This window comes from Macaca fascicularis, chromosome 18, assembly GCF_037993035.2.
Source record: "Macaca fascicularis isolate 582-1 chromosome 18, T2T-MFA8v1.1".
NCBI lineage: Eukaryota > Metazoa > Chordata > Mammalia > Primates > Cercopithecidae > Macaca > Macaca fascicularis.
The window spans coordinates 77,828,816-77,847,040 of NC_088392.1; the positions used below are offsets into that span (position 1 = coordinate 77,828,816).

At 42.9% G+C, this 18,225-nt stretch overlaps 1 protein-coding gene across 10 annotated transcripts in view; it reads left to right on the forward strand.

The window, feature by feature from the left end:
- The first annotated feature begins 280 nt into the window (after nt 1–280).
- RALBP1 (ralA binding protein 1) overlaps nt 281–18,225 on the forward strand; it is a 62,065-nt gene continuing 44,120 nt past the window's right edge. For 2 of the 10 annotated variants that reach the window (XM_065534224.2, XM_074022927.1), the window contains exons 1-2: nt 750–925; nt 7,037–7,152. The gene's annotated coding sequence lies outside the window, so the exon portion shown is untranslated. Of the gene's footprint in view, nt 412–749; nt 926–2,189; nt 2,780–7,036; nt 7,153–15,969; nt 16,087–16,372; nt 16,412–18,225 lie in introns of those variants that run through there. The other 8 variants (XM_045377846.3, XM_074022929.1, XM_045377845.3 and 5 more) reach the window with 6 other exon arrangements.

The following is an 18,225-nucleotide window of genomic DNA, read 5'->3' on the forward strand; positions in this document are numbered from 1 at the left end:
CTCGAAGAAATTCAGTTATCTCTACTGCCAGCCAAACACGGGCTGGGCTGCTCGGTAACTGCTGAGCCGGGGGCGCGCTGGAGCCCCGCAGAAGCCCACACCCGCTTCAGGAATTCCGTGGATGTTCCCGACAGAGGTTTATTCCCGCCTCTCCCTACAGGCCTACGGCGCTCCTTCCTCCAACCCCACACCCAGTCGAAGGCGGGGCAGCAGCCCCACCCAGGGGCAGGCCGGGCGGCCCCCAGGCCGGTTTAACTGGTTGGAACGACGAAAGCACGCTGGCGCAAGGAAAGTTCTCAACTTCGGGAGCTGAGGCGCAGGCTGGCCAGAGCGTGGAGAGGGAAGCTCTCTCCATCCTCTGGGCCGTTGCAGGACATGCCCACGAGACACCTTTGCCAGCACCACACCGGGGTAAGTGTCCGTCCCCGCATCCCGCAAGGCCAGCGACTGCGCAGGCGCCTGCAGAGCACTGGCGCTCGGCGCGTTCTCTCGCCGCCTTCTTTAGTCTCCTCAGCGAGCCTGGGGACGAAGGAGGCGCGGTGCCTCCTGGGTGTTGTAGTTTGCTTCCTTGGCAAAAGGCCTTCTGGCTAGTTGGATGCCGGGGCCTCGGGAACTACGCCTCCCAGCGCGACCCGCGCGAGAGCACAGGGCGCCTGCCCTTGACGGCTTCAGCCGTCTGAGCGGAGAGGAGGATCCGGGAAGCCGGCTGCGGCGGGAGGAGGGAATGCGCGTGCGCGCTAGACCGGCTCGTCCTGTTCCGTCCCAATCATTGTAAACAGGCGGAGGCTGGGCGGGGTGGGAATGGGGCGCCCGAGGCCGGCCTGGGGCGCAGCGCAGGAGGCGGCTCCGGTGGCTGCGGCGGCAGAGTGAGCGCGAGGAGGCGGAGGCTGCGGCGGGGCGGGCGGTCGCGCGGCGGCAGGCACAGGTCAGTCCCAGGGAGCGGTCGCGTGCGAGGGTCGCGGCGATGCCCCTGGAGTGCCCGAGGAGCCCTCTCCCGCGCCGGCCTCGCGCCTGCGTCTGTCAGGCAGCGTGTGGGGCTCGGTGCTCGCAGCCCTCGGGTTTGAAGTTGGGGGCGGGGGGCGTGGCTGCCCCCTCGTCGGTTTCTCCCGGGAAACCTTCGCCCCAGTTTTCACCCCCCTGGCCGTGCGTCCCTCCCACTGGCCGACGGGCCTCCCTTCGTGGCGTCCGCGTTTGTGGTGCTCTCGGGGGCCAGGCGTGGAGAGTTAGGAGTCCCCAGGCCTCGGGGAAGCTCTTGGGGGGCGCCTGGACAGAGGTGAGGGGATCCAGCCCTCACGGTTGGATCGTGCCCGGCATAGTGGCCAGGCTCCGGGGCTTACCCAGGGGACCAGGACAGGCTCCTGGTGTCGCCCGCCGCTGGCACTGAGCAGTGGGCGCCTTTGGTGCTGCGGTCCTTCCTTCAGGTTTCCGTGGGAATGGACGGACAGATCTGGATGGAGTTGAGATTTCTTTTCACAACTCATGTTCAACTATGTGTGTTGCCAAAATGCTCTTAAATGAAGTCAGTTTTCTCCCTCTTTTTAAAAACCTGATCGTTGTGAGAGTGAAACAGGTTTTACGGAATATTTCACACCTGCGTCTTCCCTGAAGTAATTCTGCTGCTTCAACTTTTGGGATTCAGTATTACAAAGCCTTCCTCTTGAGCAAGGCCTAGTACAGTTCTTCAAGGTCCCTAGCATGTTAGTTCGAGGTGTTTTGAACGTGCATGTACAGGAAGTGCAGCCGTTTGGCCGTTGAGTTAGTGCACCATCCAGCCTTGTTAGAAAAGCTTTCGCTGAATTTTTTATTTAGTGGAGTGGTCGTGTCCTAAGGCTGCAGTACTTTGGGGAGTATTGCATCATACTTGGCAGTTATTCACGAAATACTGAATATGTGATAAGGTTTGTTTTGGTGCTCGGCACTTCTAAATGAATAAGTGGGACTGTGAGTAAGAAAGATCACCTCACTTTCTGTTTTTAGAGTTATTTTGGTGATTTGATAACTCCTTTCTGTCTTTGTGAAGGTAATTACTGTTAAGCTGGAGTGGCAGTAGTAGGGGTAGGAAGGTCAGTAGAGTGGTTCCCACTTCTCATTCAAAGTATCTGGTGGATCCAAGTGGAGTAGATTAGTTAACAGTAGCATTGTTTTTTATTTCTTATTTTTTGAGACGGAGTTTCGCTCTTGTTACCCAGGTTGGAGTGCAATGGCATGATCTCAGCTCATCACAACCTCCGCCTCCCAGGTTCAAACGATTCTGCAGCCTCAGCCTCCCGAGGGGATTACAGGCATGCACCATCACGCCTGGCTAATTTTATATTTTTAGTAGAGACAGATTTTCTCCATGTTGGTCAGGCTGGTCTTGAACTCCCGACCTCAGGTGATCTGCCCGCCTAGGCCTCCCAAAGCGCTGGGATTACAGGCGTGCGCCACCGCACCCGCCCAACAGTAGCTTTTGAGAAGTAACTCTTTTTTTTTTTTTTTTTTGAGACGGAGTCTCGCTGTGTCTCCCAGGCTGGAGTGCAGTGGCGTGATCTCACTGCAAGCTCCGCCTCCCGGGTTCACGCCATTCTCCCGCCTCAGCCTCCCAAGTAGCTGAGACTACAGGCGCCCACCACCACGCCCGGCTAGTTTTTTGTATTTTTAGTAGAGACGGGGTTTCACCATGTTAGCCAGGATAGTCTCGATCTCCTGACCTCGTGATCCACCCGCCTCGGCCTCCCAAAGTGCTGGGATTACAGGCTTGAGCCACCGCGCCCGGCGGAGAAGTAACTCTTTAAACAAGGTATCTCGAAACAATGTAATACAATGTAATACAACTTAGTTTGCTATCTCTTCAAAATATTGTTTCTTTTTTTTTTTTTTTTTGAGACGGAGTCTCGCTCTGTCACCCAGGCTGGAGTGCGGTGGCCGGATCTCAGCTCACTGCAAGCTCCGCCTCCCGGGTTCACGCCATTCTCCTGCCTCAGCCTCCCGAGTAGCTGGGACTACCGGCGCCCGCCACCTCGCCCGGCTAGTTTTTTTTTTTGTATTTTTTAGTAGAGACGGGGTTTCACCGTGTTAGCCAGGATGGTCTCGATCTCCTGACCTCGTGATCCGCCCGTCTCGGCCTCCCAAAGTGCTGGGATTACAGGCGTGAGCCACCGCGCCCGGCCCCAAAATATTGTTTCTAATTATAGATCTTATTGGGACTATTTCTCCCCTAATTTAGAATAGGAAAGTGTTATCAGAAAGTGCATAATAACCTTAATTTGCACAGTTATATTTGCATAGTTGTTTGCTTGGCAAGAAGAGATCGGGCCCAGAATTAACCCAAAAGAATATTATTTCTGTTTTGAAAGATCCCTGATAGCAACTTATGTTAGTTTATATAAGAGTATACAAGGAAAAATGCGGATTATTTAGAATACAGGAATTACTATGTAGAAAGTACTGCGACCAGGTGAAGAGGACTTAAAGATACACACGGCAATGTTCCTGCCTTCAGGGGAGTTGAACCTTATCTCTTTCTTTCACTGTCGACTAGTACAAGATTGTTTTGATTGAAGAACGTATGCAGGTACAGTGGATGTACAAAGGAGATAGTGGTCAGTTTCTTAAGGAGATAGTGGCCAGTTTCTTAAAGTGAAGAAAAGGAGAGCTGAAGAAGAGGAAAACTGTAAGGAAGAAAAACTATGTAGAAGGTGATGAAAATAAGAAGTGTACAGGCGTAGAAAGAATGGGCATTTAGGTAGGAGCAGTGTGAGAAAAAGCATGGGAGTCTAAAATTACAGAATAGCATCTGCAAAAATAGCAAGTGTAATACAGGGTGGTGGCAAGACCTGAAACTGGGGAGATAGGCAGAGACCAAATTATGGATCTTGCAGACCATCAAAGTCATTACAATTTTATCTTATAAGCAAATAGGAGTCATTGAGAGGACAAAGAAGAGACCTAAGCTAGCTAAGCCCATTTTTAACCCTCTGCTATATAGGTCAGGCACTGCATTAGGTACTGTATATTTTATGTCCTTAAGCTTAAATAAGGCTTAGTCATGACTGATGCAGAAATTGCGGGGCTGGGGCAGGGGTGGGGAAGGAACTTTTAGAGGGAAAGGTGGACAGAAACGTAGGTGAGAAGGAACATGGAACACTTTTTTTCCAATACAAACACCATCACTCGGTTTTATTGGTTTTGTTATATTAACCTCTGAAGTAGGCGATTATTGGTGTGAACATACATTTTAAAAAACATATGGAGTCAAGAGTACAAGAATGTCAACTCAGTGCAAGTACTGTTGGTGAGCATTATGTCCTGAGGATGAAATCGGAGGACCAACAGGCCCAGGAGGCTTCACAACCAACACCGCCCAAAAGGACAGCAGACCAGGCTTCAGAGCGGAACCGCCTTCTCCATGTAAACTTTTGACGTAAACTTTATGCTTCAGGATGGCCTCTTCTGCTCCGAGAGCCTCTCCTTCCGCGTCCCAAGTTTGGGAATGGCCCGGCGGGGCTCAGGCCCAGGTGGTGGAGGCCCCGGTGTGGCAGCCCCGTGCTGTCCATGATCCCAGGAGTCGAGTTCAGAAGCCCCTGCTGCGGTGGGTTGGCGGCTTCGCCGTAGCCGAGCTAGTCTTCCAATGGAAACTCAGTAAAAAAAGAGTCGGCGCCATCCGCCTGAGCGCGGGTTTCCTCCTGAGCTAGGGGCTCGGCTGCCTCAGGCGCAGAAGGGTGTGCTGCCGGCCTCGGTCAGGGCGAGCAGCTCCCTGGGGGCGCCCGCAGCCGGGGTGTCCTGGGGCGCAGCAGGTGGAAAGGCGCGGGCCAGGGGTGCAGTCAGCACAGAATATGGAAGAGAATGGGAAGTTGTTTTCTGTAACTGTAGCATTAGTTGTGGTGATAAGTAGCAGAAGATGAGGTTGCACAGATCCTCAAAAGTATTGCATGCCGTTCCAAGGACCTTACTATTTCTTCCTGTAGATAATAATAGGGTTTGTGTATTTTAATGAAAAAGGAGACATTATATGATTTTTATTTTATTTTTTTACTTTTTTGAGATAAGGTCTCACTGTGTCACCCAGGCTGAAATGAAGTGGCACTCACCGCCCTCCATCATGGCTCACTGCAGCCTCGACTTCCCGGGCTCCCGCGATCCTCCCACCTCAGCTTCATGAGTAGCTGGGACCACAGGTGAAGGCCACCACACCTGGCTAGTCTTTTTTTTCTTTTTTTTGGTAGAGATGGAGTTTTGCTATGTTGCCCAGGCTGTTCTTAAACTTTGAGCTCAGGCAATCCACCCGCCTTGGCCTCCCAAAGTGCTGGGATTACAAGTGTGAGCCACCGTTCCGGCCAACATTTTTATTTTAGAAAGATCATTCTGGAATTGTAGAGTAAGCATTTGAGAGGGGATGGAGAGAAGGTAAGAATGGATGTAGAAAGACTATTTAGGAGGTTTTTGCAGTAATCGAAGTGAGAAATAAGGGTCCAAACTTAGGCAGTGTTAGAGGGGATATGGAGGAGGAGGGAAATAGAAATATTTAGAAAGTAGAATTCATAGGATTCAGCAACAGTTGGATATGGGGAGTAAGGGGAAAATAGTAGAATAAGATGACTTGGATTTTAACTTGGGTGATTGAATAGACAATGGTAAAATATACTGAGACAGGGAATTCAGGAAGAGAAGCATATTGGAGGAGAAGTAGTATTTTAGCTTCTGAACATATTGAGTGGAAGTTATCTGTGAAACATCCAGGTGGAATCATCTGCTTTGGAATTGTGAATGTGGATTTGGAGTACAATATAACAGGCTATGTTATGAGTGGTATCTGAATTCTTTGATTTAGATAATACCAAATACGAAGAGTTTGTTGACATAAAATAGTTCTGGAAATAGGCCGTGGAGAACATTTAAAGCTAGATAGAAGAAGAGCTGGAAAAGGAATTCCTAAGTGTTTGGAGATGTAGAGAAATAATGAGAAAATGTCATAGAAGCCAAAATGGGATCTGGCACCATCACAACTCACTACAACCTCCACCTCCCGGGCTCAAGCCATCCTCCTACCTCAGCCTCTCAAGCAGCTGGGACTGCAGGCACATACCACCACACCTGGCTAATTTTTGTATTTTTGGTAGGAATGGGGTTTTGCCATGTTGCCCAGGCTGGTCTTGAACTCCTGGGCTCAAGTGATCTGCCTGCCTTGGCCTCCCAAGTGCTAGGATTACAGGTGTGAGCCACTGCATTGGGCTGGGATCATTTTTAAAGGAAGTTATACTTTACAATCAACTCTCAAGAAAAAATATAAATTAATATTTTTTTAAAAAAGGAAAACCTCAGGCACAGTGGCTCACGCCTGTCATCCCAGCACTTTGGGAAGCTGAGATGGGAGGATTGCTTGAGCCAAAGAGTTTGAGACCAGCCTGGACAACATAGGGAGACTAGCGTCTCTGCAAAAAAATTAAAAACAATTAGCTGACTCTGGTGGTGCACACCTGTGGTCCCAGCTACCCAGGAGGCTGAGGTGGGATGATCCCTTGATCGTGGGAGGTTGAGGCTGCCGTGAGCAGTGATTGTGCCACTGCATTGCAGCATGAGTGACAGAGTGGGACCCTGTCCTAAAAAAAAGGAAAACCATACTTTAAATGCTTTGAAAAGTTGAGCGAAACACGTTATTAAGAGTCTATTGATTTGATATTGAGGAGGTTATTCAATTTGATAACTTATGTGAGAACAGTTTTGATAGAATGGTTGGGGGAGGAAGTAGGTTTCATTGAGTTGAGAAGTTGAGGTTAGAGAGTGGAAAAGCATATGTAGATTATTTACATAAATCAATTTTTGCCATGAAGGGGATAATAGAAAGAGGTGGTAGCAGAGGGTGGTAAAGGGTTGAGAGAGATTGTTAACATGGCAAAGACTTGAACCTGCTTTTCTTTTTTAAAACAGCTTTGTTGAAATATAATTAATGTACCCATAAAATTCACCCCTTTTAATTGTACAATTCATTGGTATGTAGGCATGTATTTATTCATTGGTCTGTGTGACTTAATTTTTTTTTTTTTTTTTTTTGAGACAGAGTCATACTCTGTTGCCCATGCCGAGTGCAGTGGTGCAGCCACAGCTCATCGCAGCTTGACTTCCCAGGCTCAGATGATCCTCCCACTTCAGCCTCCTGACTAGCTGGGACTACAGGTGTGTGCCACCATGTCTGGCTAATTTTTTGTATTTTTTTGTAGAGACAGGGTTTTGCCATATTGCCCAGGCTGGTCTCAAACTCCTGGGCTCAAGTGATCCACCTCTCTTGGCTTCCCAAAGTGCTGGGCTTACAGGCATGAGCCACCACGCCCAGCCTCGTTGGTTTTTACTGCAGATGCTTCTCTACTTCTGACACAGTTACATCCTGATAAACCCATAGCAATTTGAAAATATTGTAAGTGGAAAATGCATTTAATGCACCTAACATCATAGCTTAGCCTCGCCTACTGTAAACATTCTCAGAACACTTACATTAACCTACAAAATTCTCTAACACAAAGTTTATTTTATAATAAAGTGTGGAATATCTCATCTAATTTATTGAATACTGAAAGTGAAAAACAGAATGATTATATGGATACTGTTGTAAAGCTGAAAAATCCCAAGGTGAAACATTGTATGTTGGGGACAGTCTGTATATACAGAGTTGTACAGCCATCACCACAGTCAATTTTAGAACATTTTCATTACTTCCCCAAAAAACCTGCTTCCCATTAGCAGTAGTCACTCACTATTTCCCCTGCCCTCATTAATCTCCTTCTGTATCTCTTGATATTTCAGATATTCTGGATATTTCATATAAAGGAAACCATACATGTGATCTTTTGCAACTGCTTTCCCTCACTTAATGTTTTCAAGGTTCATCCATATTGTAGGATATATTAGTACTTCATATTTTTTATTGCAAAACAGTTCTCTCTGTCTGGGTATACCACATTTCATTTATCCATTTATTAGTTGAACATCAAAGTTGTTTCTCCTTTTTGACTATTGTGAATAATGCTGGTGTGAATATTCATGTACAAGTTTTTGTGTGGGCATATGTTTTCATTTCTCTTGTGTATGTGCTGAGGAGCAGAATTACTGGGTGTGATATTATACAATAAGTAATATATATTTGGTCTTTGTCTCTGGTTCCTAGCCCAGAACTTCAAAGATCCTTGGAACTTCCTGAGTAGTAGAGGTAATAGAGCATATTTTGGTATTTGTAATAAGTCTCTTTCAGTCACATCTGAATTTATGCTAATAAAGTGATTCTTGGTAGGCCCCTAGACAAGTTCAGGATGGAAGCTGGTTACCAGAAGAACCAACTATGTGGATTAGAGAGCTGGAACTTGCAGTCCCACCCCTGGATGGGTGAGGTGGTGGTAGTGAGGACTGGGTTTTGAGTTCAGTTACCATGGGACCTCCATAAAATCTTCTAAACAGTGGGTTTCAGAGAGATTCTGGGTTGGTGAATGCATCCTTATGCTGGGAAGGTGTTGCTTCAACTCCATGGGACAGAAACTCTTATACTTGGAACCCATCTCAACCTCACCCTTGTGCCTTTTGATTTGGTTGTTTATTTTTATCCTTTATAATAAACTGATAGGCATAAGTAAAGTGTTCCCCTGAGTTTTAGTGAGCCATTCTTGCAAATTATGGAACATGAGGAGGGGGTTGTGGGAACCCCAGTTTATAGCTGTTTGGTCAGAAGTACAGGTGGCAGTGTGCAGCTTATGGCAGGCGACTGAAGTGAAGGTAGTCTTGTGGAACTGCGCCTGTGGAGTCTGACATAAACTCTGGGCAGTTAGTGTCAGAATTGAATTATAGGGCACTCAGTTGGTGTCTGGGAAGTTGGAAAACTGTATTGGTATGGAAAAACACTTCCACATGTGGTGTCAGAAGTGTTGACAGAAAACAGCTCATGTGGTAACTCTTGTTTAACAGTTTAAGGAACTGCCAAATTATTTCCCAAAGCGACTGCACCATTTTATAATCCAATTCTTCAATTTCTCTACATCTTTGCCAATACTTGCCATTTGCTTTTTAAAATTTTAGCTATCTTGATGTGAAGCGGTGTTATGTTGGGGGTTGGATTTTCATTTTCCTGGTGGCTAAGATGTTGAACATCTTTTCATGTGCTCATTGGCCATTTGTATATTCACTTTGTAGAAATATCTACTGAAGTCCTTTGTCCATTTTTAAATTGTATTGTTTGTTATTGAAATAGTTCTTTGTATGTTTTGTTACTAAATGCTTATCGGATGTATGATTTACAAATACTTCTGTTTTCTGGGTTGTCTTTTCACTTTCTTGATAATATCCTTTTGAAGCATTAAAAGTTTAAATTTTACGGTATAATTTATCTGGTTTTTTTTTTTGTTTGTTACACAGGCTTTTGGTGTCATATCTACATTGCCAAATCCAAGGAATGAAGATTTACTCCATACTTTCTTCTAAGAGTTCTATGGTTTTAGTTCTTATATTCAGTTGTTGGTCCATATTTTTATATGGTGTGAGATAGGGGTCTACCTTTTTTTTTTTTGAGACAAAATCTCTGTCGCTCAGGCTGGAGTGCAGTGGCACAATCTCAGGTTACTGCAACCTCCGCCTCCCAGGTTCAAGCGATTCTCATGCTTCGGCCTGCTGAGTAGCTGGGATTACAGGCGTGTGCTACCACGCCCAGCCAATTTTTGTATTTTTAGTAGAGAGGGGATTTCACCACATTGGCCAGGCTGGTCTCGAACTCCTGGCCTCAAGTGATCCAGCCACCTTGGCCTCCCAAAGTGCTGGGATTACAGGCGTGAGCCTCTGTGCCCTGCCAGAGGGGGTCCACTTTTTTGCATGTGGTAATCTAGTTGTCCCATCCTCATGTGTTGAAGAGATCATTATTTCCTGATTGAGTGGTCCTGACATCCTTGTTGAAAAATCAGTTGACCACAAATGTCTGGGTTTTTCCCCCTGGACTCTTGGTTTGATTCTGTTGGTTGATATAGCTATCCTTATGCCAGGCACCATGTGCTATTTTGATTACTGTAGCTGTGTAGTACATTTTGAAATTGAAATGTGTGAATTCTTCGACTTTGCTGTTTCCAATATTTGTTGGCTATTCAGGGTCCCTTGCAATTCCTTATGAAACTGAGGATCCATTTCTGTAAAAAAAGTCATTGGAATTTTAATAGAGATTGCATTGAATTTGTAAAATACTTTGGGTAGTATTTCTGTTTTAAAAATATTAAGTCTTCCAATCCATTAACATGGGATGTCTTTTCAGTTACTTAGTTTGTCTTTAATTTCTTGTGCAATGTTTGTAGTTATCAGTGTCAAGTCTTTCACTTCCCTGGTTAAATTTATTTCTATTTATTTTTTTTGGATGCTGTTGCAAATGAAATTGTTTTTTAGATTTGTTTTTCACAATGTTTATTGCCTAGTGTTTAGATATACAATTTATTTCCTGTCACCTTATATCGTGTGACTTTGCTGAACTCCTTATTAGTTCCCATAGTTTTCTAGTGTATTTTTTTGAGTTTTGTGTATAAGATCATGCTGTCTGTAAATAGAGATAGTTTTACGTCTTCTTTTCCTATATGGTTATCTTTTATTTATTTATTTTTCCTTCCTAATTGCCCAGGCTAGAACTTCCCATACAATGCTAAATGAAAGTGACAATAACAGACTTCCCTGTCTTGTTCCTTATCTTAGGAGTAAAGCTTCCAGTCTTTTACCATTTAGTATAATGTTAACTGTGGATTTTTCTTTCTTTTTTTTGAGACACGGTCTCATTCTGTCACCCAGGCTGGAGTGCAGTGGTGCAGTTATGGCTCACTGCAGCCTTGACCTCCCAGGCTCTTGTGATACTCCCACTTCAGCCTCCTGAGTAGCTGGGACTACAGGCATGAGCCACTATGCCTGGCTAATTTTTGTATACTTTATAGAGACAGGGTCTCGCTATGTTGCCCAGGCTGGTCTCGAGCTCCTGGGCTCAAGCTTCTGCTTCAGCCTCGCAAAATGCTGGGATTATAGGCATGAGCCACCATGCCCAGCAGCTGTGGGTTTTTCATTGATGCCCTGTATTGGTTTAAGGATGTTCCTTCTGTTCCTAGTTTGTTGAGTACCTTGTTGAGTGTTTGTCAAATGTGTTGCTTAATTATCTACATGTTTTTGAAGTTTTCAATATTTTGTCTGTTACTGATTTTCAGTTTCATTTCGTTGTGATCAGAGAACGTACTTTGTATGATTTTAGTCTTTTACAGTTTATTGAGGCATGTTTTATTCCCTAACATACGGTCTGTCCTGAGACTGTTCCATGTGCACTTGAGATGGATTTGTATTACACTGTCTTTGGGTGGGGTGTTCTATAGTTGTCTGATAGGTCTAGTTGGTTTATAGTGTTGTTCAAGTCTTCTTTTTCATTGTTGATCTTCTCTCTAGTCTATCCATTATTGAAAAGGAAGTATTGGAGTCTCTGTTTATCATTGAACTGCCTCTTTCGCTTCTCAATTCTGTCAGTTTTTGTTTTGTATCTTTTGGAGGCTCTGTTGTTATGTGCAATATATGTTTACAATTGTTGTATCTTGTTGATGGATTTACCTATTTATCATTATATAATATTTAAGAGAGAGTCTATATTGTTTGGTATTAGCATAGACTTTCTTTTATTTTTATCTTTTTTTGAGACGGAGTCTCACTCTGTTGCTTACGCTGGAGTGCAGTGGCACTATCTCGGCTCACCACAACCCTGCCTCCCAGGTTCAAGCGATCCTCCAGCTTCAGCCCCCGTAGTAGCTGGGACTACAGGCATGCGCCACCATGCCTGGCTGATTTTTATATTTTTAGTAGAGACAGAGTTTCGCCATGTTGGCCAGGCTGGTCTCAAACTCCTGACCTCAGGTGATCCACCTGCCTCAGTCTCCCAAAGTGCTGGGATTACCGATGTGAGCCACTGCACCCAGCCTAACAAAGACTTTCTGGCTTCCTTTTGGTTACTGTTTGTGTGGAATATCTTTTTCTTTCTTTTTTCCTTTTTAAACGGAGTCTTGCTCTGTCGCCAGGCTGGAGTGCAGCTGCACGATCTCGGCTCACTATAATCTCCACTTCCCGGGTTCAAGCAATTCTCCTGCCTCAGTCTCCTGAGTAGCTGGGACTACAGGCATGTACCACCATGCCCGGCTAATTTTTGTAGTTTTAGTAGAGACAGGGTTTCACCATGTTGGCCAGGATGGTCTCCATCTCTTGACCTCATAAGCCGCCCGCCTCAGTCCCCCAAAGTGCTGGGATTACAGGTGTGAGCTTCTGTGCCCAGCCTGGAATATCTTTCTATCCTTTTACTTTCAGCTTATTTCTGTCTTCGAATCTAAAGTCTCTATAGACAGTCTACAATTGCATCTTGGTTTTTAAATGTGTCTGCCAATAACTATCTTTTTATTGAGGAGTTTTATTTATTTACATATTACTGATAAGAAAGAATTTCTGCCATATTGCTATTTGTTTTTGATATTTTTTTTTGTTCCTCAGTTCTTCCATTGCTGCCTCCTTTTGTGTTAAATACTTTTCATTGTATCATTTTAATTCCTTTATGTTTCATATGTTATATATGTTCATAGTAGTTGACCTGGGATTACAATTAATATCTTAATTTATAACTATCTAGTTCAGATTAATATCAACGTAATTTTAATAGTGTAGAAAACTTTACTCCTATGTAGTCGTACCCCCTTTATGCTGTTACTGCCACAATTACATCTTTATACATTGTATGCTCATCAACACTGATTTACAATTATTGCTTTATGCAGTTATTTAACTCAGATAGGAGAAAAAAAGAAATACAAACAAAATACATTTATACTCTCTTTAATATTTACCTACATACTTTTTTTTTTTTTTTTTTTTGAGACAAGGTCTTGCTCTGTTGCCTAGGCTGGAGTGCAGTGGCATGATCATGGCTCACTGTAGCCTTGACCTCCTGGGCTCAAGTGATCCACCTTGGCCCCCCAAACTGTTGGGATTATAGGCGTGAGCCATCATGCCTGACTCTAATTACCTTTACTAGTGTTCTTTATTCATGTGGATTTGAGTATCTAGTTAGTGTTATTTCATATCAGCATGATGGACTCCCTTTAGCATATTTTTTTAATAGGGTAGGTCTACTAGCAGTGAGTTCTGTCAGTTTTTCTTAATCTAGGAATGTCTTAATTTTTCTTTTTCTTCTTCTTCTTTTTTTTTTTTTTGAGACAGAGTCTCATCACTCTGTTGCCCAGGCTGGAGTGCAGTGGTGTGTGATCTCAGCTCACTGCAACCTCCACCTCATGGGCCTAAGTGACCCACCTCAGCCTTCTGAGTAGCTGAGACGACACCCAGCTGATTTTTTATTTTTATTTTTTGTAGAGATGGGATTTTGCCATGTTGCTCAGGCTGGTCTTGAACTCCTGGGCTCAAGTGATCTGCCTGCCTCAGCCTCCCATATCTCTCTTAGGTTCTGTTTAAGGGATTCTGTATGTTCACTGATTCTTTGTTCTGCCTGCCCAAATAAGCTATTGAGCCCTTCTAGTGAATTTTCCATCTCAGTTATTGTACTTTTCAATTCCATAATTTCTATTAGATTTTTAAAAACATTCTCTTTATCGATACTCTCTTTTTGGTGAAACCAAATTCTCCTGCTTTCCTTCAGTTTTTAAGACATGGTTTCTTTTAGCTTTAGAACATACTTAAAATAGTTGATTTAAAGTTCTTATGTGGTAAGTCCAGTCAGTGTCTGGGCATCCTTAGGGACAGTTTCTTTTTTTTCCTTTTTTTGTGAGGCAGAGTTTTGCTCTGTAGCCTAGGCTGGAATCCAGTGGCGCAATCTTGGCTCACTGCAACCTCCGCCTCCCAGGTTCAAGCAACTTTGCCGTCTTGGCGTCCCAAAGTTCTGGGATTACAGGCGTGAGCCACGGTGCCTGGCCTGGAACAGTTTCTGTGATTGCCTTTTTTTTTTTTTTTTTTTTTTTTTAAGTGGCTCATTCCTTCTTGTTTTCTTTGCATATGTGTAACTTTTTGATGAAATTGGACATTTTGACTCCATTGCTATATTTCCTAGTTTCTTTACAGATGAATAGGCATCTGGATGAGATATAAATAATATGATTATCTTTTTAGTTAAAAACATTTAAAATTTAGTTTATTTTCAAAAAGATAATACCCATGGTACATAAAGGTTAAACTGTCTCTCCCCCTTTACCCTTTTCTCAGCTGAGATCTCTTTGAAGGGATAAAAACTTAGTACTTCCTTGTATATTCTTCCAGAGATGTTTTATATACATGCAAGTAGTATGTGTGAACATGTAAATATTCTATTCTAAACAGTCATGAGGAAGTAATACGTACAGGAAGGGAATCAGTATTTGCTGACACCTACTGTGTAACAGGCACTGAGCCTGTTTCTTTATATTTGAGGGAAGTTTTTCAAACTGATCGCCTTGAAAGTTTATATAATTATTTTATGAAGCTTTTGCATAAAATGTTATTGAAAACAAAAATACTGGCAGAAGTCATTTGGAATTGCTTCTAGAGTTGGTAGCATGATGTGTTGAACCGTGGCAGTCCATCAACAAGTGAAGGTTAAATTAGTTCAGAAGCACTAAAAATTGAGAACCAGGTATTGTGATAGGTTGAAAATAAAACTGTATACCATTGCCGATGTTTAAAAATGAGGTATACCTGTCAGTTATAAAACTGTTATTGTGTGACTAGAACTCTCCTTATAAGCTTTTTTATATGTATTGACTTTTCATAGTCTGCCAGTATAGGTGCCATCAGAAAAATGTATAATAAGGAACTATTATTGAGAAATAAGGAGAATTGAGGGGGGGATGAAGGAAGAAAGATTTTTAAGGAAAATGCAAAAATTGAAGTAGGACATTAGCAGTTTTCAGTGTTTCCTTCCAAAGTAGAAATACGATATTTTTTTTTAAATTTTTTGGTTTTTTTGAGCTGGAGTCTTGCTCTGTCGTGCAGGCTGGAATGCAGTGGTGTGATCTTGTCTCACTGCAACCTCCACCTTCCGGGTTGAAGCAATTCTCCTGCCTCAGCCTCCCGAGTAGCTGAGACTAGAGCCATGCACTACTACACCTGGCTGATTTTTGTATTTTTAGTAGAGACAGGGTTTCACCATTTAGGCTGGTCTCGAACTCCTGACCTCAGGCAATCTGCCTGCCTCGGCCTCCCAAAGTTCTGGAATTACAGGTGTGAGCCACTGTGCCTGGCTTCAAAATAGGAATATGAATCAAGAACTTAGACTTTCTGCTTGAGAGAATTATGAGAAAAGAAATTGCAGATATAAAGCTGAAGAAAAGCTTACTACGTCCATTTTGTTACCACTACTGAGGTAACAAACAATTGAAAGGCAGTGGGTAAAATTCTAAGTTTTTCAACAAAGTTTAGCATTTTAAGGAAAAACAAACATATTACAACATTAGAGTTTGCTTCTTCAAATATTCCTCAGGTTACTTCTCAAATTAATGTCTTAGAAGCATTATGATTGTATAAAAATTTTTTGTAGTCAACTGAAGCCATAAAAGCATAATTTCCTTCCTTTTGGTCTAAATGATAGAATAGTTTTACATGATGATAACGAGTTATAGAATATAAGTTACAAGACAGGAACAGTCTGCTAATGTGTGTGTGTGGAGAGTGTGTGTGTGTGTGTGTGTGTGTGTGTGTGTATAAACATTTTTTAAACAAATAATGATTGTTACTTTTAACAACTCAATTTTAACTTTTGTTTGTTATCATAGTTTAGTAAATGGTGCTTTTACTTTCTGCTTTTCTTTAATCAAAATAATTCACTATGTAGGTAAAGAGTTTAGTTACTGTGTAACATTTTAATCCCAAATCTTGACTTTTGGCCTATTTTGCCTGCTTAAGATTAGTATTCTACTTCTGTCTCCAGATTTTATTTAATTGCAGGAAATAATGCAGCAGCTGTTGTTAATTCTTTTTTTTCTTTTTTAGGCAGAGTCTCTCTCTGTCACCTGGAGTGCAGCAGCATGATCTTGGCTAACTGCTACCTCAGCCTCCTGGGTTCAAGTGATTCTTATGCCCTAGCCTCTTGAGTCTCTGTGATTACAGGTGTGCACCATCATGCCCAGCAAATTTTTTCTATTTTTAGTAGAGATGGGGTTTCACCATGTTGGCTAGGCTGGTCTCCAACTCCTGGCCTCAAGTGATCCTCCCACCCCGGCCTCCCAAAGTGCTGGGATTACAAATGTGAGCTGCTGTTAATTCTTATGCAGTACCTTTACATCCTAGATAGTAATTTTATTCCTATTTTCCATTTCTTTTCTCTAAAATGTTACCTTGTGATATGGTTTGGCTATGTCTCCATCCAAACCTCATCTTGAATTGTATCTTCCAGAATTCCCACGTGTTTTGAAAAGGAGCGACCCAGAGGGAGGTAATTGAGTCATGGGAGCCCGTCTTTCCCATGCTATTCTCGTGACAGTGAATAAGTCTCATGAGATCTGATGGGTTTATCAGGGATTTCCACTTTGGCTTCTTCCTCATTTTCTCTTGCCACTACCATGTAAAAAGAGCCGTTAGCCTCCCACCATAATTCTGAGGCTTCCCCAGCCATGTGGAACTGTAAGTCCAATTAAACCTCTTTTTGTTCCCAACTTCAGGTATGTCTTTATCAGCAGCATAAAAACGAACCAATACACCTTAACTGAAATCTTCATGGGGTGGTGGTTCTTACTTAACCAAGATAATTGACCACTTTATAACTTTTGAGCAGCTCTCTACATTTAAATGTTTAGAGATCACCTATTAAGGAAACTTCTACTTAGAATTGTCAGCTGAGGATTTTCTCTGACTGTCGTGGGTGATATTGGACCTACTTGTTGTTCTGTATCAGTAGTTAATGTTAATAATTTAAGGTAATTTTTCCCTCAATCTCATTTTTAGGAAATTTTTTTTGAAGAAAATTATAAACATAGACTTTATTAAAATTACAAAAATAGACTTTGTTTTTTTAGAGCTGCGTTTGTGTTATAGTTCACTCCTGGTATGTTTTACATTCCATGTGTTTAGACGAATGAATAATGAACATGTATCCACCACTAAAGTACCAATACAGAGTAGTTTCACTGCCCTGATAATCTTCTGTGTTCCACCTGTTCATTTCTTCCTCCTCCCTAAATCCTGACTGCTATTAATCTTTTTATTATCTCTGTAGTTTTGCTTTTTGCAGAATGTCATATGGCCTTTTTAATTTGAGACAGGGTCTCACTTTGTCGCGCAGGTTGGGGTGAAGTGCTGTGATCTCAGCTCACTGCTGAGCCTCTACCTGCTAGGCTCAGGTGATCCTCCCATCTCAGCCTCCCAAGTAGCTGGGACTAGAGCTGTGCACTGCCACACCCAGTTAATTTTTTCTTTTTTTTTGGGTAGAGATGGGGTTTTGCCATGTTGCCCAGGCTGTTCTCTGACTGCTGTACTTAAGCAATCTGCCCACCTTGACCTCCAAAAGTGCTGGGATTGCAGTTGTCAGCCACTGTGCTCAACTTCTTTTACTTAGTAATATGTGTTTACATTTCTTCTGTATCTTTTCATGACTTGATAGCTCATCTCTTTTTAGCACTAAATAATATTCCATTATCTTGATGTACCACAGTTTATCCATTGCTGCCTTTTTTGGGGGGATTTATAAATATACCTGCTATAAACATCTATGTGCAGGTTTTTGCATGTACATAAGTTCTCAATTCACTTAGGTAAATAATACCAAGGAGTGCTATTGATGGATCATATAGGAAGCGTATGTTTAGTTTTGTAAGAAACTGCCACGCTGTCTTCCAAAGTGACTGTGCCATATTGCATTCCCATCAGCTATGGATAAGAGTTCCTGTTGCTGTATATCCTTGCCAGCATTTGGTGGTAGTAGTGTTTTGGATTTTGCCATAATAATGGTATGTGGTAGTATCACATTGTTTTAATTTGTAGTTCTCCAGTGACATGTCGTGCTGAGCATCGTCTCATGTGCTTATTTGCCGTTTGCATATCTTCGGTGAGGTGTCTGTTCAGGTCTTTTGCCTATTTAAAAAATTGAATTGTTTTCTTACTGTTTAAAGAGGTGTGTGTTTTTTTTTTTTTTTTTTTTTGTGACAAAGTCTCGCTCTTGTCCCCCAGGCTGGAGTGCAATGGCACTATCTCGGCTCACTGCAACCTCTGCCTCCCGGGTTCAAGCGATTCTCCTGCCTCAGCCTCCCGAGT